Source organism: Ovis aries, chromosome 20, assembly GCF_016772045.2.
Source record: "Ovis aries strain OAR_USU_Benz2616 breed Rambouillet chromosome 20, ARS-UI_Ramb_v3.0, whole genome shotgun sequence".
Taxonomy (NCBI): domain Eukaryota; kingdom Metazoa; phylum Chordata; class Mammalia; order Artiodactyla; family Bovidae; genus Ovis; species Ovis aries.
This window is the reverse complement of record NC_056073.1, coordinates 13898070-13922351: the sequence shown is the minus strand read 5'-3', so window position 1 is coordinate 13922351 and position 24282 is coordinate 13898070. Positions and strand designations below refer to the sequence as shown.

Sequence of the window (24282 nt, the reverse complement as noted above, 5' to 3'; positions counted from 1 at the left end):
CAATAGGTTCCTGCTATTACCTAGATACTTTTCTAGGTGCTGAAGCTACATCAGTGAGGAGCAAAATTCCTCCTGGGGCTTATGTTCTACTGGAGGTAGATAATTTTCACTGAAGGAATAAATATATAGTGAAAAGTAAGCAAGTAATACAAGGTCATATGATGATTAGGGCTACAAAAAATAATAAGAGTGGCCAGGGAAAGACTCTTTTAACCTGAATGGAGTATAAGAGTGAGGCAGGAGGGAACTTCCCTGGTGGTCTGGTGGATAAGAACCCGCTTGCCAATGCAGGGGGCACAGGTTCAATCCCTGGTCCAGGGAGATCCCACATGCCGCAGGGCAACTACTGAGCCTGTGTGCCTAGAGCCTGTGCTCAGAAGCAAGAAGCCACTGCAATGAGAAGCCGGAGCACCACCGCTAGAGAAAGCCCACCATCCAAGACCCAGTGTAGTTATAAATAAATGTCATTTAAAAAAAAAAAAAAGTGAGGCAGGAGAATATCTTGGATTAGAAAAACGCAGGAAGAATCAATGTACATTCCCACCAATGGTGCAAGAGGGTTCTCTTCTTTCCACACCGCCTGCAGCATTTATTGCTTGTAGGTTTTTTTGTTTTTCGTTTTTGATGATGATGGCCGTTCTGACCAGTGTGAAGTGATACCTCACTGTAGTTTTGATTTGCATTTCTCTAATAATTAGTGATGTTGAGCATCTTTTCATATACCTTTTGGCCCTGTATGTCTTCCTTGGAGAAATGTCTACGTATTTTGGAGATTAATCCTTTGTCAATTTCTTCATTTACAAATATTTTCTCCCATTCTGAGGGTTCTTTTCATCTCAGTTATGGTTTCCTTTGTTGTGCACAAGCTTTTAAGTTTAATTAGATTGAATTTGTTTATTCTTGGTTTTATTTTCATTACTCTAGGAGGTGGGTCAAATAAGGTCTTGCTGTGATTTATGCCAAAGAGTGTTTTTCCGATGTTTTCCTCTAAGAATTTTATAGTGTTTGGTCTTATGTTTAGGTCTTTAATCCATTTTGAGTTTATTTTTGTGCATGGTGTTAGGTAGTGTTCCAAAATAAAATTTTTTTAAAATTCCAGAAAGAGACCCTGAGGGGAGAAATGTGGTTGGTATATTTGTTGTTGTTTAGTCACTAAATCGTGCCAAATTTTTTGCAACCCCATGGACTATAGCCCACCAGGTTCCTCTGTCCATGGGATTTTCCAGGCAAGAATACTGAAGTGGGCTGCCATTTCCTTCTCCAGGGGATCTTCTTAACCCAGGGATCAAACCTTCATCTCCTGCATTGGCAGGTAGATTCTAAATGGGGATGGTTTGGTGAGTTGATAGAAAGGAAAGGAAGTAGGAAATGGAACTAGGGCCAGCTCAGATGGCGCCTTGGGGGCCATATTGAGTTTCTATTCTAACTGTGATGGGAAGTCATTCCCAGAGGGAGAATTTGAGTAGGAGAATGACATGATCACTGGAGAACAGAGTTGAGCGCTATTGCAGGAATGCTGGGGAGAAGTGTTATATTGGCTTATATTAGGAGGTGGCTGTCATTGGGAGTGATAGAGTGCTCAGGGGCAGGACAGAGACGCATGGGTAGAACTGACAGGATCTGCTGATGAGCTGAATGTGACTCAGAAGGGAAAGATGACAAGACAGACTCAGGGATGACGCCGAGATGAAGAGAATTGTCACTTTATGAGATGAGGAATCATGGGGGAGGAGTAGGCTGGCAGAGGATGAAGGGGGAATCAAAAGTCATTCCTTTTACTTGTTTGAGATGCCTGCTGGATATCCAAGTAGAGATATTAAGTGGGCTGTTTGATAGACAGTATCAGTAGGGCGTCCTCAGATTACCAATGACATTTAAAACCAAGATGCCAGAGGAGATCACCCAAGGGGCGGAAGTACACAGAGAGGTTCAGAGTCTGGGCCTCAGCGACACCCCTACATTTAGAGGTCTGGAAGAGTGGACCCACCTAGCCAACTAAGACTGGGGCAAAGTAGTCAGCGGGGGCAGAAGGAATACCAGGTGAGCACAGGGTCCTAGAAGGAAGGGAGAAGATGTCAGAAAGGAACCTCTGGTTTTCTCCACACCTTCTGGGCAGCCACTAAGATCATGAGCCAACCCATAGAGCGAGGGAGCTCACTTCCCCCACACATTCTTCCTTTCCTGCCCCCTAGTGAGCTCTCCTCTTAGTCCTCTCCGGGTAGTTTTCTTGGCCAGGGCCTACAGTATTTTTCCACTTTCCCACCCTCCAATGCCATCACATCTCACAGGCATCCTCTCATTTCCCTCTTAGGTCAGAGGAGCAGAGCAGTACCCTCCTCGTTTTCTTTGGGCATTTCTATCCTTGCCTCCTTAATTCCCAATATCCCAGCTCCCAGTACAGATCTAACTGCTCACCCTGCCTTGATCTGGCTGCCCAGTCCCAGTCATGAAAACAGAAATACAGGTTTGCCCTAATGTGGACAGGCTCCTATATCCCTCTCAAAATTTACCTTCTACCAGAATTACATTAATAAAACCCAAACGTAGTGATCATAGTGTTTTCCCTGTTCAAAAAAACCTTCAGAGAATTCCTTCAGGAGAAATTCCACATTGATTGCAGGGCCTTCAGGTCAGGCCCCTGCTGTCTGACTCCCCAGCCCTCCATCCTAGCCTCATCTGGCGCAGTAGATGATGCCCGCTTCTTCCACAGGGGTATATGATCTCCAAAACTACCGTGTACTTTCTTGACCACAGGCCAAGCTAATCCCTGTGCCTGGATTCTACAATGGAGCCTTCAAAGGTCAGCTGAAACCTCATCACCTTTGATGTTTTCCAGACCGTCTCCTCCCACACAGAGCTCGGCCTTGCTGGGTTTTTAAAGGGGTGGGAGGAAGGCTTTCCAACACTTGGGTGAATTTTCCATCACTGAAGTATATATTATCATCTTCATAAATTTAGAAAACATAGGTTGTACTGAACCAAATACCCTCATAACCACAAAGGGTACGTTTCCAAGCTCACAGCCTGACATGCTGAGAGCCCAAAGCCACACCCACCTGGATTGGTGTCTGCTTTCCCACGGTTCTCTCAGGGCCTCTCTCCCTGCAGGTCCTGTTCTAGTCTTACCAGCTGACCTGGGCGTCTCATAGTCCTAAACCAACCACTACCGAAAACGAACAAAACCCAGCTCTTTCGCCAAGACACATAGTTCTCACGAGTGTAAACCTGAGAAGTTCTAATGGAAGTCTCAGAAGAACAGAACAGAGGAACTGAGGGTGGGACAAGGGGAAAGGAAATCACTAAGAAAATAACAGCTAAGAACATGTCATTAAGTTGAAAGAGCCCAGCAAGTATTAAGCAGGCAAAAAATCGAAAATACACACACCTATGTATCTACTAGTTGCGGTTTCTGTATCTTAAGAATGAGAAAATTTCAAACTGTTTTTGCAAAGAAACAATAAAGACCTCATCAACAGTTCTGGATACTAAAGGACAATGGAGCAATGCCATCAAAAACTGGGGAGCAAATGACTGGGAATAGGATTCTAGGTGCAAAAAAATCAAATGTGAGGTGAAATTAAGATGTTGTGCAAGTTTGGGTCCTGTAAGAAACACGCCAAGACGGAGTTGTGTAAGAAGTATATGAAGCAAACACCTAAAGAGATAAAGGCACCCAAGAGGGTGTCTGAGGCTTCAGACCAAGGACCACAAGGCTAATCTGACTCCAGGGAAGAGGGAAAGGAAAGGAAGAAGGGTGGGAGTGTCTTAGACTGCAGAGAAAGTTTAGAAGCACTCAAAAAGGCTTCCAGGAAGTCCTCAAGCTCAGGTGGAGTCCCTGGTCTCCCTGCTCATCATTGGCTGGAGGCAGCCTATGGGAAGGCTTAGCATGAACTCTGTGGTGGATCTCACAGCAGCCGTGGGGACCACGGGTCCATCATGCTCTCTGCAGTCAGAGATCCAAAGGGTGTGCATTCATGACAGTCGCTCATGTGTTCTGATGTATAAAGATCCAGAAAGTTTGCTACCCACTAGCCCTGTGTGTTAAAAATGAAAAACGTACTTTACCAAAAGGAATCCAAAAAGATGGAGCGAAATCTGAGACATGGTAGCCACTGAGTACATCCCAGAACCAGCAAAGGAAGCTGAGTGATTATGAAAAGAAAATGCCTGTAACCTCATAGCCTGGCCCAGTCCCCTTCAAGGGAAACCAGTTAAATATGTGGTCTGCCTTGTGGCTCTGCGGTAAAGAACCCACTTGCCAATGCAGGAGATGCAGGTTTGATCTCTGGGTAGAACCTACCAAACGTGAGCGCTTAGCCTAATCTACCTTAAATGTGCTTAGGATCCTTCCATTAACACACAGTTGGGCAACATCATCTAACACAAAGCCTACTTTATTATAAAGTATTGAATATCTCCTACAACTTATTGAATAATGTACTGAAAGTAAAAAAAAAAAAGTTGTATGTTTATAACAACCCTTAACAGGATGGTTAAGTGCGTATATATATGTATGTGTGTCTATGTGTATATATATTTTACTTTCATGATAGCATGGCTGACTGGGAGCAGCAGCATCACTGGAGAGTATCATGTCACATAAGTCTAGCCCAAGAAAAGATCAAAATTCAAAATTCTAAGTTTGGTTGCTATACAATGCATATTATTTTTGTGCCATTGTAAATTGTAAGTCAGAGACTGTATTCTCCATTACTTGGGCTATATACATGGATTAACTTTTGTCATTTTAAGATCTTAACCATATAAAAGACCTTCTAGGAATAAATATGTTATTTTGGGAAAAGTGTAGGAAATTCCCTGGTGATCCAGCACTTTCACTGCCAAGGCTCAGGTTTGGTCCCTGATCGGGGAACTAAGATCCTATATACCATGAGGTTTAGCCAAATGAAAAAGTGTAAAAATAGAACCTTTAAGTGCTCCGCAGGAAACAACCCAGCTATCATTCTTGTTTGTGTGTGTCTGTGTGCAGCTCAGTCGTGTCCGACTCTTTGCGACCCCATGGACTGTAGCCCACCAGTCTCCCCTGTCTACAGGGTTTTCCAGGCAGGAATACTGAAGTGGGCTGCCATTTCCTCCTGCAGCTCTCTTTCTTAGGAAAAAATATTGATGCCACCCTTAACCTGAGTACAGATTTCTTAGACTAAAATGTCATACCAGTATTAGTATTACTAGTGGTCCGATTAGCATTGCTAAGTATGGCATTGTCAGAACTTCTTTTGTCTGGACAAGCGGCAACCCGCTCCAGTATTCTTGCCTGGGAAATCCCACGGATAGAGAGCCAGCAGGCTAGAGTCCATGAGGCGACACATAGTCAGTCACAACTGATTGACTAACACTTTAGCTTTTTGGTTTCTGGAATATTCAGCTTCAAACCTGGGATTTATGTGGCAAAAAGAAAACCCAGGAAATACTACTTTTTGGTCCCTAGCCACTCAGCCTCCTCTCTACTTTTCAGAGTTGTCTTAGGTTTGTGTTATATTTAATGTTCAGGGTTCTTGGTTGTACTCTGAGTAGAGACTAGGGAAAAGTATATTTATTCTATCGTGTATTTTATCAGAAGTCTGAATTACTTGTTAATTTAAAAATAGGTAGACACTTACTCAGATTTACTCTTTTCTTTCATTTGATTTCAGTAAGTTGTTTTTCTAGGACATTATCTACTTTAAGTCTCCAAATTCACTGGCATCAAATTATTCACAGCAGTCCTTCATTTTAAAGCTCACTGATGTATCTATAGCTCGGTCTCCTACTTTATTCACCATTTGGTCATTTGTTTCTCTTTCCTTCCTCCTCTCTGATCCTCCCTCCCTCCCTTCCACTCCCACCCAATCATCCATCATGTCTGGCAAAGGCTTCTGATAGATGTCTTTTCAGAAGATCGGATTTTAGGTTTGTCAATCCTCTATTATATATTTTCTGTTTCACGAATGAATTAGCTTTTGCTGCAACTGTTGTTCAGTTGCTGAATCATCTCTGACTTTTTGCGACCCCATGGACTGCATAGCATGCCAGTTTCCTCATCTTCTACTGTCTCCCAGAGTTTGCTCAAATTCATGTCCACTGAGTCAGTGATGCTATCTAACCATCTCTTCCTCTGCCACCCTCCTCTCCTTCAATCTTTCCCAGCATCACTGTCTTCCAGTGAGTCGGCTCTTTGCATCAGGCGGCGCAAGTATTGGAGCTGAAGTTTAGTCCTCCCAAAGAATATTCGGGGTTGATTTCCTTTAGGACTGACTGGTTTGATCACCTTGCTGTCCAAGGGACTCTCAAGAGTCTTCTCCAACACCATGGTTCGAAATCATCAGTTTTTGGCACTCAGCCTTCTTTTGCATATCAAACCACAACTCAGCATTTAAACAAGATTTCCTTCTAAAGGATATGTGAGTCAGCTGTATCATCAGGGCTTGGCTATAATTCAGGATCTAGACTCCAAGTTTCAGGTTCCGTTCATGTCTCGTCCTCCTCAGCCTGAAACAGTGCCCTTCAGGTTGGGACTTGACTTGAACCCAACCAAAACTCATGGTCTTTTAACTAAGAGTACACACCTGGCCTCGGGACTTAATGAAGCCCGGGTTCTTGACGTCTCATCGCACAAAGAATTCAGGGAGAAACAAAGTGACAGGTGAGAGGTGGATTTATTTAGAGAGAAACACACTCCGCAGACAGACTGGGCCATCTCAGAAAGGGCTGTCAGTTTTTATAGGGTAATTTCACAGGCTGATGAGTGAGTGTGGGTGTCGATGTATAATCCTATTACAGGAGAATGAAACACGGAGACTAATAATCCAATCTACTACAATTAATTGCTGATCATATCTTTATTATCCTCTATTTAATTACTTTGAACTCTGTTCTTTCTAACTTCTTGAGTTGCATGATTAACTCATAAATTTTCAGACATTTTTGAGGATACGAGGATCTAAATTTCTCTAAAGGTACTGCTTTGGCTGTACTCCATGAGTTTTGATATGTAGATTTTCATTATTGTTCAGTTGAAATATTTTTTAATGTCCTTTACAATATTGTCTTTGACCCCAAAACTGCTTAACAGTGAGGTTTCTAAATTTCCAAATATATTTCTATGTGATCTTTGTTACTGCTTTCTAGCATAATGGTACTATAGTCAGATAATGTAATCTGTGTGATATTGATTATTTTAGTATTTGTAGAGATTTGATGGGTGGACCAGTGTGTTCTCTTGACAAAACTCTATTAGCCTTTGCCCTGCTTCATTTTTGTACTCCAAGGCCAAATTTGCCTGTTGTTCCAGGTGTTTCTTGACTGCCTACTTTTGCATTCCAGTCCCCTATAATGAAAAAGACATCTTATTTGGGTGTGAGTTCTAAAAGGTCTTGTAAGTCTTCATGGAACCATTCAGCTTCAGCTTCTTCAGCATTACTGATTGGGGCATGGGCTTGGATTACTGTGATATTGAACGGTTTGCCTTGGAAATGAACAGAGATCATTCTATCATTTTTAAGATTGCATCCAAGTACTTCATTTTGGATTCTTTTGTTGACCATGATGACTACTTCATTTCTTCTAAGGGATTCCTGCCCACAGAAGTAGATATAATGGTCATCTGGTCATAGCAAACACCCTCTTCCAACAACACAAGAGAAGACTCTACATATGGACATCACCAGATGGTCAACACCAAAATCAAATTGGTTATATTCTTTGCAGCCAAAGATGGAGAACCTCTATACAGCCAACAAAAACAAGACCAGGAGCTAACTGTGGCTCAGATCATGAACTGCTGATTACCAAATTCAGACTTAAATTGAAGAAAGTAGGGAAAACCACTAGACCATTCAGATATGACTTAAACCAAATCCCTTATGATTATACAGTGGAAGTGAGAAATAGATTTAAGGGACTAGATCTGATAGAGTGCCTGATGAACTGTGGAATGAGGTTTAAGCATCTGAATGAAGAGTTCCAAAGAATAGCAAGGAGAGATAAGAAAGCCTTCCTCAGCAATCAATGCAAAGAAATAGAGGCAAACAACAGAATGGGAAAGACTAGAGATCTCTTCAAGAAAATTAGAGATACCAAGGGAACATTTCATGCAAAGATGGGCTTGATAAAGGACAGAAATGATATGGACCCAACAGAAGCAGAATATATAAAGAAGAGGTGGCAAGAATACACAGCAAAACTGTACAAAAAAGATCTTCATGACCCAGATAATCACGAGTGTGTGATCACTCATCTAGAGCCAGACATCCTGGAATGTGAAGTCAAGTGGGCCTTAGAAAGCATCACTATGAACAAAGCTAGTGGAGGTGATAGAATTCCAGTTGAGCTATTTCAAATCCTGAAAGATGATGTGAAAGTGCTGCACTCAATATGCCAGCAAATATGGAAAACTCAGCAGTGGCCACAGGACTGGAAAAGGTCAGTTTTCATTCCAATCCCAAAGAAAGGCAATGCCAAAGAATGCTCAAACTACTGCACAATTGCACTTATCTCACACGCTAGCAAAGTAATGCTCAAAATTCTCCAAGCCAGGCTTCAGCAATATGTAAACTATGAACTTCCAGATGTTCAAGCTGGTTTTAGGAAAGGCAGAGGAACCAGAGAACAAATCACCAACATCTGCTGGATCATGGAAAAAGCAAGAGAGTTCCAGAAAAACATCTCTTTCTGCTTTATTGGCTATGCCAAAGCCTTTGACTGTGTGGATCACAATAAACTGTGGAAAATCCTGAAAGAGATGGGAATAAGACCACCTGACCTGCCTCTTGAGAAACCTATATGCAGGTCAGGAAGCAACAGTTAGAACTGGACATAGAACAATGGACTGGTTCCAAATAGGAAAAGGGGAACACCAAGGCTGTATATTGTCACCCTGCTTATTTAACTTCTATGCAGAGTACATCATGAGAAATGATGGACTGGAAGAAACACAAGCTGGAATCAAGATTGCCAGGAGAAATATCAATAACCTCAGATATGCAGATGACACCACCCTTATGGCAGAAAGTGAGGAACTAAAAAGCCTCTTGATGAAAGTGAAAGAGGAGAGTGAAAAAGTTGGCTTAAAGCTCAACATTCAGAAAACGAAGATCATGGCATCCGGTCCCATCACTTCATGGCAAATAGATGGGGAAACGGTGTCAGGCTTTATGTTTTGGGGCTCCAAAATCACTGCAGATGGTGATTGCAGCCATGAAATTAAATATTGTAAAGTAATTAACCTGCAATTAAAATAAATAAATTTATATTTTAAAAAATTAAAAATTTTCTCCTTTTCACCTATATTTTTTTGGAAGTTACACATTCTATCTGTACCATTTTAGTGATTTACTCTTAAAATTGTCACAAGCACACATAAATTAAATGCTTAAACTAACCAGTCTGTTCAGTTGGATTCTCCCAGGAGTTGCCCTTAGGACCAGACCTTGAATACAGGCATTTGGGAGGTGACATCAGGAAGGGCTAACAAGGGGGAAGTGAGGTAGGGAAAAGAGAAAAGCAGGGCTAGGAAATGCTCATGAGCAGTTTATTGTTGTGGATGCCAGGGGCTCAATTCCTCTGAACGACCACATGAAGCTTGGTTCAGAGTTTTACTATGAGGAGATAAGAAGGTTGGAACATTTATCTGCTGACTGCTCCATTGACTGAAAGTCATTCATGGAAGTGTTAACTCCCTTGCATGTTCAGATTACACCTGCTTAAGGCAGAGAAAGTTCTATGATGCAGGAGAAAGACATCAGGCATAGAAGAGAGACACGTGCTGGAGCAACATCTGGCAGCCTGTTAAACTGTCTGTCCCATCAATAAGTGAACTTAGGTGGACAGAGAGAATATGGGTTGAGTGACAACAGTGTCTACTACAATAAACATTCCTAAATATCGACTGCTTTCTGCCAAACCTTGAACTTGTTCATTCACATCCCCTATCCTGCTTTGTATGTTCAGTGCATACTTTATTTATTAGTTTTTATACTTCCCCCAAACAGTTATTTTTTTATTATTTTAAACAATCAAGGATCACTTAGATTTATCTATATGCTTTGTCATTTTTCTAGCTCTTCATTCCTTCTTGAGACTCACTTCTTTCTTTGTGAGTTAATTTCTTGCTTTAGTGTAAGTTGTTTTCATCATCTGAATTTTTGGGTTCCTAGACTTGGATGATTTGGGATATTGAGATTGAAAAGTACACCATGTTATGCAAATCTTTTTCATTCCTGAGTTTCAGACAGCAAATAGCAAGGGTTTTCATACAGAAGGATCCATGTAGTTCAGCAGTTTTCTTTCGGTGTTAATGAATTTAGACTTCGCCTTTCTAAAAATGACTTTTGTTTTCCCATTCCTGAATGGTAGCTTGACTGAGTATAAAAGTGTAGATTCACTATTTTCTTTTGCTTCGAAGATACTATTCAACTGGTATTAAGTAGAAGTCTGCTGTCTATCACTCCACTTTGATGATGTAATTTTTCTACTTTTTTTTTTAACTTCAAGACTTTATTATCTTTATAAGAGCAAAGGATGATGCTTAGAACTAGACCACTTGACCTATTCTCTCCTTAAATCCTCCCAGTTCAAAATGTTTACATCTCTTAATAGAAAGAATCCTTTGATCTACAACTTCAGCACAGTCTTTGTGACTCTAGTTTTTCCTGGAAAATTGGCTTAGTCTGCTCACCATAGCCACTCTGCTTCCTCTCATAATGCCGCATTCCCTGGACACAGGCATGCTTCTTGCCCTTCTTGTATTGTGCCACTCTGAGGGGCCGGTGCTCACCACACTGCTAACAGAAAGTCCTGCAGGGTTTTGGCATGTTCACCATGTTTGTGGGAGCACAAAACTCTGGTTGTTTCAAGACAGTCTCTCTGTCTTTATTGTTATATTCTGTGCTTCAGTGTGTCTGTGTGCATCTATTTTTATTTATGCCATCTACAACTGTTGTCATCGTAAAGCCAAAGACCTGAGATTGCCAAAACCTGTGACCCAAAGACATAGGAAAAAATGAAAATAGTGTCCAGCCAGAGAGTAATGAGATGAGTGAACAAAATCAGTTGCAATCTGGTTGGAGGTTGAAAAATTCAAATGATCAAGTCGTCAAAAGGGAAAGCGGTTACAAAGAGTATTATGTGGTTGTGCACTTGGAAGAGGAGGTATCAACCTTGCCTGAAGGGTATAGACATGGAGTCTCCTGTAATTTCGAGATTCCTAAAACTGGACTCAGTATGTCAATGTGTGATACTGGAAGGACCACACTGGACATAGGCAGCTGCAGGTCTGGCATTCCTGAAATAAATGTGTCTGTTCAATAAGCAACTCCAACTCGCCCCAGGTGACAATCATACTCTTTGCTACTAAGCCACCTGGGAAGCCCAACATCCTGAGTTATTGGCTCAGGAATTTTAAAGTCACAGTAAAGCTCAATGGGTTGTGTCTGTTAACCCCAGAAATATGAAATTATGAAATATGTCAAACCAATGGCCTTAATCATTTTGTATTATAATCAAGATAATCACTGTTTGGCATTTAAAATCCTTATAAGATATAATTGAATTTGCATATTAAAATGTATGACAAATTGGCCTGTGATTCCAAATTAAACACTTAATTTGAAGTTGAATGATGTAAGTGACTTAGTTTATAAACAGTAGTAGAGTAGTTAAAAGAACTCGCATTAGGGAGTTGTTTAACAATGTGGGAAGGATTAGCTTATTGAGTTATAAGTTTGTTGAGTTTGGACATTCCAAGTCTTAAAGAAAACTGAATACATTAAATATATAAATATTATTTGAAGTATTTAAAGGTAATTAGTCAGTCCAAGTTTACTTAATATTATTTGAAAATCAAATTCCCTGAAGTAATCAGTCCATTTACGTGAAATTTTCCTTGAAATTGTCTCTATTTTATATAAAATTTACTGGATATGAAATTATATAATAAAACTTATAAATTTAGGAGTTTAAGAAAAACTAGTCTTTTAAATTTATAATTGCAGTAGGTAAAGTTGTAAAAAAAATAAGACCCAAATAAATGAAAATCACCTTCTCTGCATACAAAAGCCATCCTTGGACATCAAAAATATCACATAGAAACTGAATCTAAGGATTCATGTTCTTTATCAGTGTAACCTCTGTCTACTCTCACCTTCTGAAATTCCTATTGGATATAAGTTTCATCTTTTCACTCTTTCATGCCTCATTTTTTTTCTTTATTCAGAATATAGCATAGAGATGCTTATTTAGGACAGCACATAGACTAAAATTGGAATGATACAGAGAGGATTAGCATGTCCCCTGCACAAGGATGACACGCAAATTTATGAAGCATCCCATATATATATATATAGCATAGAGGTATAACTTCTTAAATTATCTCTTCCAATCTACAAGTTCATCTCCAGCTGTATCCATATACTATTCAAGCTATCTATGGGGAAGTATTTAATTTCCATGACTCTATTTTTAATTTCATATCAGAATCTAAGCTTGTTCACCTCCTCAGAGTCAAACTGCCTCTCTATCCTCAGAGTTCTTCCAACTCCTAGTAACTCCCACAAGTGTGCGGGTACTCTGCTACCTCTGCTGAGCTCCCCAAGTTGGCTGGAGGCCTGGGATCACGGTGCTTCACCTTCTACATGCTAGGGTGTCTGCTCCAAGTTGTTCCTCTGCTTCTGGACCGAGGATCTAGTCTACTGAGTGGCATCAAAGGATGAGCAACACTGTACCCATGGGTTAGCTCTCCGGGAGTGGATTTGAGCAATAGGAAATGGGAGAAAAGAGGGAGCTGGGGGGAGATAAATTCTCCTTCCAAATACAGGTAGTATTTCTTTCCAGAAACTTTCCAGAGACATCCTGGGTGCTAGGCAAAATTCCTGCTAAATGACCAGCTGTTTCTCCATGGCTTATCAAATAGTGGCCAGCACTGTAACATACCCTATCACCTTGCCTCATGTCTTTCCTTGGTCCACTTCCCCTTTCTTCCTTGCCTTAATCTCAACAGGCTTCTCCTGAATAACAGATCAATAGCCTAATCCTTGCCTTCAGCTCTGCTTTCTAAAAACCCTCAGGTAAGAGAGTCTTTAAAACTTTTGTTTGATTCTTCTTGAGAGTCTCAGTTTTTGGTTATGTTTTGTTTTTAATTCTATTCTTTAATGTGATAGATTATATCAGCCAGAGGTTAAATAAAATATTAAAAATAACTACCTTAAGTTGTTGGGAACCTAATCCTGCTCCTCACGCTACTAAAGCTCACTCATGGTGGATTATTTCCTTGTTGGTTCTGCAGTTTTGGATTGTGAGATCATCTTCAGGGCTATGTTGAAGAGAACCCTGAGAATCCGCTGAGGGTTTATCCCTCCAAGAGGACTTGTATTCACTCTGTCACTGGTATTACGGCTTGGGAGTTCTCAGCCACAAGAGTGGTATAAATGCCAAACTCTGCCTTCCGTGAGGGCAGGTGTCATAAGGAATCTTTTCCCTTTATCCAGATATACGTGAAGATAGACAAGCTTCCTTGATCTCTTTTTGCTGATAGTTTGGCTTTTAGTCCCCACTTTTGCGCTAAAGCTCTTTGACAGTTCTCAGCTTTATGTTCAAAGTTGTCATGAAATTCCCTGGTGACAGCTACACTGTGAACTCAGGACTGCTGCTTCGGTGTTTAGGTCCCTCTCCATTTTGCCCGTGGGTTTTGTTTATTTTTTATAAATTCAACTATGCAGGTAGAAGACTATTTTCTGTATTTCAGCATAATTTTATGGTATTTAATAATGGAAGGCTTGGGGGATTATCTAGTCTGCTATAATAGTAGTCATGTAAGATCTGGTCTTTAATAACTGAAATGGATTGAATTATTACCATTTGTCAAATACTATTGTAAGCACAGTAAATGAATTAACTCGTTTATCCTCTCAACAACTCAGTGAGAGGTAGGAACTAGTATTATCCCTACTGTGTTAGTCCAGGTCCTCTGAGAAGCAGATACCAAGACCAGAATAAACATGCAAAGATTTTATTAAGGAAAATGCCTTTGAGAAAGGAAGTGAAGGGGAGCTGGTAAAGGCTGGGAGAGTCGCTAGACCACAGCCCAAGTTTAACCCTGAGTGAAAGGGAGAAGAAAGGTTGGTAGAATTGTCTTGGATGGCAGAGCAGTCTTAATGAAGTTTACCAAAACTCAGGAGGGGGTTGTCTTCAAGCTAGTGTTAGCTGATGGAATCTAGTATCTTTCAGAAATGAGCCCGCCTTGGTATCCCTGCCATATCCTATCATTGGTGGGGAGCAGCCCATGGGAGAAGTGGCTGTATCACAAATGCCACAGTGGATTCCAAAGTGCAGCAGCGGGGACCTTCAGCCACTGTGCTCCTTGAACCAGAAGGTCTGCCAAGTACCTCCTCACGGCCACTCTATCTGCTTTATGGATAAGGAAACAAACATGGGGGCTAGATAACTTGCTCAAGGACACACCGCTGGTATATGTGGAGCCAGATTTCAAGCTTAAGTAGTTTAGCCCCAGAACACAATTTCATAACAACTATGCTATGCTTTAAAAAAAAAAAAAAAAGAAAAAGAAAAAACTTTATCACATTGGATTTTTGTGCAGAAAGAATATCATTAAACAATTGTGCATATAATTTGCGTGTATTTTTTTGGAGTTAAAAAGGTCTATTTTTAATCAGATTCTACAAGAGGCTGTATAAGAGAGGGGAGAAAAAGACCTTCAAAGTTTGGAAACTTCAAGGGCAGTTGCCTATGAATTTGGCAGTAACCTTTAAAATGTGGGGCTTCCCTTGTGGCTCAGCTGGTAAAGAATCTGCCTGCAATGCGGGAGACCTGGGTTTGATCCCTTGGTTGGGAAGATCCCCTGGAGAAGGGAAAAGCTACCCACTCCAGTATGCTGGCTTGGAGAATCCCATGGACTGTATAATCCATGGGGTCGCAAAGAGTTGGACACGACTAAGCGACTTTCACTTTTAAAATGTGACTGCTACTGAAAATTCAATGACTAATGCATTGTGCCTCTCTCTTCAGACTGGTTAATGACAAATTAATGTTTCTCAAGGGTATATACATGTCCCCTCCGTCTTGAACGTCCCTTCCACATCCCACCCCTCCAGGTTGTCACAGGGCACTGGGTTGAGGGGCATCTTTGTTTTTCCCTCTGTCCCTCTTATAAGAAGACCATCTAGCTGCCTACTCTGTCTAGTCCTGCTTCTTCATTATTAATGACCAGTCCCCCAAAAACCAACAATAAGCCACATGTATATCCCTACGTCCCTTCAGCAGAATGGCCATCTAACTTCTAACTGCAAGAAGAAATTGTTGAGTGAAGCTTTTAGAAAGACTTCTTAAAAGAGGCTGACTTAGCAGGCCTGTGACTATATCATTCTGAATTCTAGCAGGGAAGCAGCTGGAACACTGAAATTAGGATAACATGGAAGGTTTTATATATTATGGGACTTGATAAACATGTGAGCAGAACGTACAGAAATCATGAAGAATAGAACAGGAGTGCAGGATTAGTATGCGGTGGCAAAGAATCTGCCTGCAAGTGCAGGAGATGCAAGAGACGTGGGTTCAGTTCCTGGAGCTGGAAGATCCCCTGGAATAGGAAATGACAACCCACCCCACTATTCTTGCCCTGAAAATTCCATGGACAGGGGAGCCTGGTGGGCTACAGTTCATGGGGTTGCAGAGTCGGGCACCACTGAGCACAAGCACAGAAACAAGATTAGGCTCAGCCAAACGGTTATCTTTCTGTGCTGGTAAGCAGAGGGTCAGTAGAGCAGATTGCCTTGAGAACAGCGGCCTTCAGGTGGCAGCCAGCCAGATGTGACTTTGTAGAAAGGGAGTCAGTGAAGGAAAAATCCTGAGCCCATTCTCTTCTCACATTCTAATCTCCTGCAATGGATCCTGTTGGCTGAACCTATCAGAATACCAAGGGCAAGAAAGCCACTGATATAGCCCACACAGGCCAGCCTGCTGAAACAGAGAGCAGATGGGAAAGGAGAACAGAGTTGAAATGAATCAGGACAAATAGGAGATAGCAAGCATGCACACTGCTGCCCTGTCTTCTTTTTCTTTTTCCTTTCAGTTCAGTTCAGTCGCTTAGTCGTGTCCAACTCTTTGTGACCCCATGAATCGCAGCACGCCAGGCCTCCCTGTCCATCACCAACTCCCGGAGTTCATTCAGATTCGCATCCATCGAGTCCGTGATGCCATCCAGCCATCTCATCCTGGGTCGTCCCCTTCTCCTCCTGCCCCTAATCCCTCCCAGCATCAGAGTCTTTTCCAGTGAGTCAACTCTTCACATGAGGTGGCCAAAGTACTGGAGTTTCAGCTTTAGCATCATTCCTTCCACAGAAATCCCTGGGTTGATCTCCTTTAGAATGGACTGGTTGGATCTCCTTGCCATTCAAGGGACTCTCAAGAGTCTTCTCCAACACCACAGTTCAAAAGCATCAATTCTTCAGCGCTCTGCCTTCTTCGCAGTCCAACTCTCACATCCATACGTGACTACTGGAAAAACCATAGCCTTGACTAGATGGACCTTAGTCGGCAAAGTAATGTCTCTGCTTTTGAATATGCTATCTAGGTTGCTCATAACTTTTCTTCCAAGGAGTAAGAGTCTTTTAATTTCATGGCTGCAGTCACCATCTGCAGTGATTTTGGAGCCCCAAAAAATAATATCTGACACTGTTTCCCCATCTATTTCCCATGGAGTGATGGGACCGGATGCCATGATCTTCGTTTTCTGAATGTTGAGTTTTAAGCCAACTTTTTCACTCTCCTCTTTTACTTTCATCAAGAGGCTTTTTAGTTCCTCTTCACTTTCTGCCATAAGGGTGGTGTCATCTGCATATCTGAGGTTATTGATATTTCTGCCGGCAATCTTGATTCCAGCTTGTGTTTCTTCTTTTTCCTTTGGTATCTGGAGCAACACTGGCCACTTTTGCTACCTGAGACTACCTTCTAAAGATGGTAGAGCAGAAATACAGAAGAGGCCTGAGAATTAATGACATAACTGAACAGCTGTATCAGCCCTTAAGTGCTCACCCAGACTTCTTTTATATGAGAAAAATGTAAATCTTCAGCTTAAGTCACTGTTTCTTAGATTGCTTGCATTTGTAACTAAGCTCAATTCTCAATGAAATACATCTCCACTCTCTGAATTTATGGCTTTATTTCCTGCACCTCTGCCACCATACAATTGTCTTTTCTTCTTAGTTGACAAATGGCCTTTTGCTCCTTCCACTTCTTTAGCTTCTGCCTTCTTAATCCATTCAGACATATGGGGTCCCCCAACCGTGGTTCTCTCAGGGAGGGAACTTGGTGTCTGAGAGTCAAGGGGTTGGAGGGAGACTTTTCATGTACTCTGTTTTACAATTTGGGCTTTGTATCGTGCATACACATTACCTAAACCAATTGAAAACGTAGTTCTCTGAAAAAAAAACTAATTAAAAATATTCTATCACATCACTGTTTCAACAGGATTTTCAAAAAGAGTTCTGGAGTCCAGCTTCTCCATGTAGACTTCTCCCGAAATAACACCTGACCAACTTGAAGATCAGCACATTCACATTTTAGTACCTGAGAATTTAACAGATTCTTACAATTGCTGTTATCCAGGTGGCAGCTGCAATGCAGTTATTGTTGCCTGCCTGTGCACAAACTTTAGATGGATGTTCACGCATGTTTAAACTGTCTCTAAACAGTCTGTTGGCCAAAATGTAGAGGATTTGCAATTGACCAGTATGCCACCGGAAATATGAGTCCTGATGGTCTGCCAACATTTTATTTGACATCTTTTAGTTAGATCAATAAAGATCCAGCAAAAGAGACACAGATGTATAGAACGGACTTTTGGACTCTGAGGGAGAGGGAGGGGGTGGGATGATTTGAGAGAATGGCATTGTAACATGTATACTATCAGGTAAGAAATGAATCATCAGTCTATGTTCAATACAGGATACAGGATGCCTGGGGCTGGTGCACGGGGAAGATCCAGAGAGATAATATGGGGTGGGAGGTGGGAGGGGGCTTCAGGATTGGGAACTCATGTACACCTGTGGCAGATTCATGTCAATGTATGGCAAAACCAATACAGTATTGTAAAGCAAAATAAAGTAAAAATAAAAAAAAATTAATAAAGATCCAGAATCAAAACCTATAGGATAAGCATCAGCAGCTTGAAAGAAAATCACAGATGCAATATTAGAGCCCTCTTAAGAATAGGTGCTGATTCCCCAGAGAATGATAGAGTGTGAAAATACTCTGACATCAACGCTCACTGAAAATAATTCAGAGGACTTGAATTCTATGGGAAAAAATTAGGGACCCCTCAATCAGTGTTTACAAATTTAAGTCAGATTTATTCAGATAAACTTTACATCTTATAAAATATACCCGTTTTAGGTATGCAAATCTATGAGTTAATAAAAATGTATAATGTCATATATCCACCACTGAAATCAAGAAATAGAATATTTTTAAAATATCCTTATTCCCCCTTTATATCCAGCCCCCCCCCCCCCATACTCCAAGCCCTCGGCAACCACGGTTTTCTATCTCTATCACTTTCTCTTTTGTGTAAGGTCATGCAGCGTTTTGTTTCACTGAGCACCATGTTTTTGCATTTATCAGCAGTTCATTTCTTTTTATTGTTGAGTAGTATTCCATTATGTGATTATATCAGGGTTTGTTTATCCATTCACAATAGAAGAACATTTGGACGGTTTTTCATTTTTGGCAACTATGAACAAAGCTATAAATGTTTAGGTACAGGCTTTAATATGAATATATAGTTTTATTTCTCATGGGTAAATACTCAGGAGTAGGATTTCTGGGTCATATGGTGAGTCTATGCTTAACTTTATAACAAACGGCTGAACTGCTTTCCAAAGTGTCTGCATTATTTTACATTCCCACCAGCAATGAACGAAAATTCTAGTTACTCTGCAGCCTCACCAGGGCTTAGTATGATCAGCTTCTTAAAAGCATAGGCATCCTCTTAATTTATAGTGGTATCACATTTTGTCCTTAACTTGCATTTTCCTAATGATGTTGGGCATCTTTCCATGACCTTATTTGCTGTTTATATACTTCCTCTGAAGAAATGTCTGTTCAGATCATTTTTTTAAATTGTTTATGTATTGGCTGTGCTGAGTCTTTGTTGCTGCAAGCAGGCTTTCTCCAGCCGCAGCGAGGGGGCAGGGCTACTCTCTAGCTGTGGTGCCGGGGCTTCTTGTTGCAGCGGCTTCTCCTGTTGCAGGGATGGGCTCAGAATGCAAGCTTCAGTAATTGTTGCACATGGGCTTAGACCACGCGGCCCTTCCCAGACCAGGGATTGAACCCCTGTCTCCTGCACCAGGAGGCAGATTCTCAACCACTGGACCAGCAGGGAAGTCCCTCACATCATTTTTAGTTGGATTATAGTCTTATTGAGTTATGAGAGTTCTTTATATTCTGGGCATCCTTTATCAGATGTTTGGCAAATATTATCTAAGTCTGTGGTCTATCTTCATTTTCCTGACAGTATCTTCCCAAGAGCAGAATAATTAATTTTCACGAAGTCCAATTTGTTACGTTTTTTTTTTTTCTTTTATGGCTCTTGCTTTTTGGGTCCTAAGAAATCTTTGCCACACTCAAGGTAACAAAGATGTTCTCCTGGGTTTTCTGTAGAAGTTTTATGGGTTTTGCGTGCTGTGTGTCTAGTCGCTCAGTCGTGTCTGACTCTGCGCCCCCATGGCTTCTCTGTTCATGGGGATTGTCCAGGTAAGAATACTGAAGTGGGTTGCCATGCCCTCCTTCAAGAGATCTTCCCTGGCCCAGGAATCGAACCAGGGTCTCCTGCATTGCAGGTGAATTCTTTACCAGCTGTGCTACCAGGGAAGCCCCTTTTGGGGTTTTAGGTTTTTACAATTAGGTCTATAATCCATTTCAAGTTATGTTTTATATATGGTTCATGATTATAGGTTAATATCCTATTGTTTCATTATTGTTTATTGAAAAACTTTTTCTCCATGTAAATGCCTTTCAAATTTTATTGAAAATCAATTGAACATGTGAGTCTATGTTCTGTTCCACTGATCTGTCTAAACTTTGGCCAATTTCATGCTATCTTGATGACTATAGCTTTATAGTAAATCTTGAAATAGTGCAAGTCCCCCAAACTTATTCTTGTTTTTTAAAATTATCTTGACTATTCTTGTTCCTTGCTCTTCCTCATAAATTTTAGAATCAACTTTCCATTTCTATCACACACACAAAAAAACCCTCTAGAACTTTGCAATTTGGGGGTTATGTTGAACTTATCAATTTGAAGAAATTGATACCTTGACAATATTCGGTCTTCCAACCCAGGAACACAGTCTTTTATTTCTCTCAGCAATGTTTATAGTTTTAAGCATAACCTTGCACATATTTGATTTATCTCTAAATATTTCATTGGCTTTTTTAGTGCTATTACAAATGGAATTGTTTTAATTTACAATAATTCATCAGTAGCACATGAAAATATATTTGATTTTTATATATTCACCTTCTATCCTCCAACCAAGATAAATACACTACAAACTTTTATTTTAGATTTTTTAAGATTTTCTATATAAACAATCATGTTGTCTGCAACCAGAGATAGTTTTATTTCCTCCGTTTCAATTTTTATGCCTTTTTTTTTTATTGTACTAGCTAGATATTCCAGTGTAATGTTGAATAGGAATGGTTATCTTTTTCCTATGTATATACAAGGTTGAGATATGATAAATCTGTCTCAATAAGTATTAAAGAGCTCTTTCAATAAATATACAGTGAAGTGAAGTGAAGTCACTCAGTCGTGGCCGACTCTTTGTGACCCCATGGACTGCAGCCCACCAGGCTCCTCCGTCCGTGGGATTTTCCAGGCAAGAGTACTGGAGTGGGTTGCCGTTTCCTTCTCCAGGGGATCTTCCCGACCCAGGGATCGAACCCGGGTCTCCCACATTGTAGGCAGATGCTTTTACCGTCTGAGCCACCAGGGAAGTCAATCAAAATAAAAGAGCATTTTTGTCTTGGCTTAATTGGCAGCTTCCCTCCACACCGCACCCCCCCCCCCGCCCCCAAACACACACATACACAGTGGCACCAAAATAACATGAAAATACACCCATCGACTGTTAGGAACAATGAAATGCTGCAATAGTGGGAGTAGCCACATTGCATATTTCTAGACTGTGATGTGAATACTTTCTGGTATCAGGTTACAAGTGCCTACGCTTCATAGTTGATACTGTCACTACTGATGTCATTTCATTTAACTGCACACAGGGTGTTCAACTTAACTGTGAGTGAAGTCTGCCACTTGGGATTCCCTAAATCTAGCAAAGGTTACTGAGCCAGAGGCATCTACTCGATGCTAACCATGATACATTTGATCAGGTGACTCTCAAAAACAGAAGGACCTGAGATTTTACCTTACTGGCAAGCTGACAAGTTACCCTGGTACCATTTGATGGTTGCTTCCGGGAGACACCGAATGCCTAGGTAGAAATGAGGGACTTGATTACTCAGAGCAGAGCAAGCAACATGAGTTTCAAGTCTGCACAGGTTCCCCTTGCCCACCAAGTGCCATGGGGCAATGCAGGGCATTCAGTGGATGCTGACCACATAATAGTTTTCCTTCACCCCTGAGGAGCTCCAAGCATAGGGAACTTCAGTCTTTAAAGGGGCTGCAAGAAAATGTGTCTAACTTTTGCCCCAGAGGGAGACATTATCTTTTTTATCCTGGACATCAAACTAATGTGCCTTCAGATCTGCAGGACCTCCACGAAAGAGCCCAGAGTGCTCTCAGGCTCTCTGCTCAGAGGATGATGCCCATAGAGAATTGTTTCCCAACTGGAACAGAGACTCAGTTATCAACTGGGAATGTAATTTTGAGTAGAGAGTAATGTCTGTCCCTCATTTGGTCCCCAGCTGTCATAGTCTTCCTATACATCCAACAAACCTGTTTCTTTTTTGTCTGGACTGACGGATTTCCCTACCTCCTGTACAGTTTGGCCATGAATTAGTTGGCCAAGGAAACATAAATAGAAGTGATGTTGCCCTCTTGAGGCATGACTCTACAAAATTCTCTGTGCTCCCATTTTCCCACCCTTTTCTAATTCTTTCCCACCCTTATCTAGCTCTGGTTGAATGCAGAAAAGGGCATCTTCCTAAAAGATGGTGGAGTCTTATGATGGAAGACAATTGGGTCCTTGAATGACTGCATGGAGTTTTCCCTAATATGCATCAAACTGTGAAGCAGATGAAAAATAAACCAAAGACTTTTTAGTGGCTTGACCATAAATGTTAATTCTGGTGGCTAGCAATAGGTACTCTAATTAATACATCAGCTTTATCCACATGTCATCGCCATATTAAATCTCTCTCCTCATTTCTCTCCCTGTCCATCAGGCCTAAATGGGCATCAGTATCTGTTTTCTTTTAATAGCCCTCTACGGGTTTCCCAGGCAGCGCTATTGGTAAAGAACATGCCTGCCAACGCAGGAGACCTAAGAGATGAGGGTTCAATCCCTGGGTCAGGAAGTTCACTTGGAGGAAGACATGGCAACCCACTCCAATATTCTTGCCTGGAGAATCCAATGGACAGAGGAGCCTGGCAGGCTACAGGCCATAGGGTTGCAAAGAGTCGGACATGCCTGAAGTGACTTAGCACGCATGCAGATGTTACAACATGAGAAGCTTTTGACTATATTTGCAATGAATATAGTGTAATTTGTGTGTTTTTGGAAGCAAACGATGCCACTATCTGGTAGTGCAGGGTTGTACCTGGCAAAGGTGAGGGCAAGAGGCAGGGGACTTGGCATCTAAAGGGCTGAGTAGGGCCCTGCTCTTTCACCTGGCAGAACAGGTCACTGTCTGGAGGTACCACAGCTTATTTATTTATTCACCTACTGAAGGGCATCTTGGTTGCTTTCAAGGGTTGATGATTATAAATAAGGCCACTAGAAACATCTGTATGCAGGTTTTTGTGTGAACATAACTTTTGAACTCCTTTGATAGATGCCAAGGAGTACAGTTACTGGATTGTATAGCAAGACCATGTTTAGCTTTATATGGAACCACCAAACTGTCTTCCAAAGTGGCTGTACCTTTTTGCATCCCCACCAGCAATGAATGAGCATTCCTGTTGCTCCACATCCTCAATAGCATTTGGCGTTGTCATCGTTTTGGACTTTGGCCATTCTAGTAAGTGTGTGGAGAAATCTCATTATTGTTTTAATTTTCATTTCCCTGATGAATTACAATGTAGAGCATCTTTTCATATGCTTCTTGCCACCCCTGTATCTTCTTTGATGAGGTGTCCGTTAAGCTCTTTAGCCCATTTTTTAAGCTGGGTTGTATGTGTTCTTACTGTTAAGTTTTAAGAGTTTTTGTATATTCTGGACGACCATCCTTCAGCAGATGCGTCTTTGGCAAATGTTTCCTCCCAGGCTATGGCTGATCTTCTCATTCTCCTGACATTGTTTTTCACAGAGCAGAAATAATCTAATTTTAATGAAGTCTCTTTTTCCCATGGATCATGTCTTTGGTGTTGTATCTAAGAAGTCATCACCATACCCAGGGCCATCTAGGTTTTCTCCTACATTATCATCTGGAGTTTTATAGTTCTGCATTTTATAATTATTCTGTGATTGTCTGTTTTTGTAAATGAAGTCATATTGGGGCCCAGCCACACTTTCTGTTTAGCATATTATCTGTGGCCACTTTCCTGCTATCGCAGCAGGGTAGGTGCAGTGGAGACCTACCAAACCTAAGACATTTAGTCTCTGGTCCTTTAGAGGAAAAGTTTGCTGACCCCTGGTATAAGGCCATAATTAAGCTCATTGCATATATATAGAAACCGAGGGTCTGTATATTTAAACAATTGGATTTAACCCACAGAACCTGTCAGTGGTCAAGCCAGTCAGCTAGAAATTTAGATTCCATCTAAGACTCCTTCTGGCAGCACATGCCATTAGAAATTCTGCACACATCTACTTAGCCTAGAGTATGTGTTTGATTAAAAAATAAAAAAGCTAAAACATATAGTGTGTATGCTATTCATGGCATACTTCTTTTCCATTCTTTTCTTTCTCAAGAACTAAGGTGACTTGACTCATCCTGGAAGAAAAAGGCAAAATAACAAGAACAACAAAACAAACTTTTTCAAAACCCCTGACTGAAGGAAAACTGAGGTGGTCTCTGAGTTGGAGACAGAGGGATGGCCAGTAGCCCCCAGGGACCCTTCTGTCCAAAGAATCCAGCTGGACCAGCAGG

General features: G+C 41.2%; 1 non-coding gene and 1 pseudogene across 1 annotated transcript; one reads left to right on the top strand and one right to left on the bottom strand.

Annotated features, from left to right (window-relative positions):
* Positions 1-10490: 10490 nt before the first annotated feature.
* LOC114109679 (large ribosomal subunit protein eL42-like) lies at positions 10491-10820 on the bottom strand (annotated as a pseudogene).
* Positions 10821-12225: 1405 nt separating this feature from the next.
* LOC114109791 (U6 spliceosomal RNA) lies at positions 12226-12333 on the top strand. The gene has a single exon (XR_003586366.1). It is a non-coding gene; the product is annotated as a U6 spliceosomal RNA (small nuclear RNA).
* The last annotated feature ends 11949 nt before the right edge of the window (positions 12334-24282 follow it).